We start from the raw sequence: 2,336 nt of genomic DNA on the forward strand, positions 1-2,336 counted from the left end.
GACTTACTGGCCAGAATGATAACGAGCGTCGCCAATAAAAGGTAGGAACGGGTTGGGAAGCATTCTGGAACTAACGGATTCGGCCGCCAAGCCAAAATCGCTGACGTCAACAAAGGAGCTACGTCACGGCCTTTTGTGTCCCCCAAAACTCTTGACATCATAGAACGATTACGTCAACAATCAGCTGACGTCAGAGACTATCACATCGTAAATAGCGTAGACGGCTGGAGGGCCTGTTGCTTTCGGGGGCAGCTTTTGATACTGCAAAGACAAGCACTGATTAGATGAGGACTGGTGTTCAGCGCAGGTAAGCCGCTGCTTTTATTCTTTGATAAGAAAAAGACTTTAATGTCCAATCTAAGAAAGGGCAACACACCACAATGTGACTTTGTGCACAAGGGAATGGAGGACTGTAGTATTTCAAGTGATGAATCGAGTTTGTATCTGCGTTAGTTTTGTCATCTGAATGTTTGCAGAATCGGAAACGATGTTGTAGTTGGACTGAAGGGGACGTTACGCTGAGTAGTGTGTACAAACATGCAAGTGCTGGGGAGTAGTTTTTATTCTCTTTGGATAAGTTAGTCTCGTGAATGTGTTACGCACGCTCGTGTGATCACTACGCGACGGCATATAGAATGACTGTTTTCTTAAATTGTGTAATGGTAAGTGATTATACCGTCCCAGACCATTGGATTGTGTTTGCATGGAGGCGATTGTATATTGTGAATTTTGCAGAACTGAGACACATGTATAGACCGAAAGTTGCCCAGAGACTTCTCTTTACATTTGTGTCGCCGTCAGGGAATTAATTTGACAGTGTCGCAGAGTTTCGCCATCTTCCGTACCTGCCATGTGCAATGGATGGTCACGTCCTAATGTTTTCTGTGTTGAAAAAAAGGAAGCAGATAGAGCCAGATGTAAGTAAATCCGCTGAATCTAATGGGCCGAGTAGAATTAGTTTTGTACACTTTCAGGGTATAATCACTTGGCAGTCTCACAAAGTCTTATTTTAGGCGTAATTTTTCCTTTAAACAATGTAGATGTCATACTCATAACAACGTGCTTCGGGAGCTTCATCTCTATTACAAGAGGTTGACTGGAAGTGTGTATTGTAGCTTACCTCTTCTTTCATTGCCTCTGTTCAAAACACTGTGAAGGGAGACCGAGTGCCAGTCGGAAAGGCTATTGGTATGACTTACTGGCCAGAATAATAACGAGCGTCGCCAATAAAAGGTAGGAACGGGTTGGGAAGCGTTCTGGAACTAACGGATTCGGCCGCCAAGCCAAAATCGCTGACGTCAACAATGGAGCTACGTCACGGCCTTGTGTGTCCCCCAAAACTCTTGACATCATAGAACGATTACGTTAACAATCAGCTGACGTGAGAGACTATCACATCGTCAATAGCGTAGACGGCTTGAGGGCCTGTTGCTTTCGGGGGCAGCTTTTGATACTGCAAAGACAAGCACTGATTAGATGAGGACTGGTGTTCAGCGCAGGTAAGCCGCTGCTTTTATTCTTTGATAAGAAAAAGACTTTAATGTCCAATCTAAGAAAGGGCAACACACCACAATGTGACTTTGTGCACAAGGGAATGGAGGACTTTGGTATTTGAGGTGATGAATCGAGTTTGTATCTGCGTTAGTTTTGTCATCTGAATGTTTGCAGAATCGGAAACGATGTTGTAGTTGGACTGAAGGGGACGTTACGCTGAGTAGTGTGTACAAACATGCAAGTGCTGGGGAGTATTTTTTATTCTCTTTGGATAAGTTAGTCTCGTGAATGTGTTACGCACGCTCGTGTGCTCACAACGCGACGGCATATAGAATGACTGTTTTCTTAAATTTTGTAATGGTAAGTGATTATACCGTCCCAGACCATTGGATTGTGTTTGCATGGAGGCGATTGTATATTGTGAATTTTGCAGAACTGAGACACATGTATAGACCGAAAGTTGCCCAGAGACTTCTCTTTACATTTGTGTTGCCGTCAGGGAATTAATTTGACAGTGTCGCAGAGTTTCGCCATCTTCCGTACCTGCCATGTGCAAATGGATGGTCACGTCCTAATGTTTTCTGTGTTGAAAAAAGGAAGCAGATAGAGCCAGATGTAAGTAAATCCGCTGAATCTAATGGGCCGAGTAGAATTAGTTTTGTACACTTTCAGGGTATAATCCCTTGACAGTCTCACAAAGTTTTATTTTAGGCGTAATTTTTCCTTTAAAAAATGTAGATGTCATACTTATAACAACGTGCTTCGGGAGCTTCATATCTATTACAAGGGGTTGACTGGAAGTGTGTATTGTAGCTTACCTCTACTTTCATTGCCTCTGTACA

Source organism: Haliotis rufescens, unplaced genomic scaffold (assembly GCF_023055435.1).
Source record: "Haliotis rufescens isolate VD_foot unplaced genomic scaffold, xgHalRufe1.0.p SCAF_20, whole genome shotgun sequence".
Lineage (NCBI taxonomy): Eukaryota > Metazoa > Mollusca > Gastropoda > Lepetellida > Haliotidae > Haliotis > Haliotis rufescens.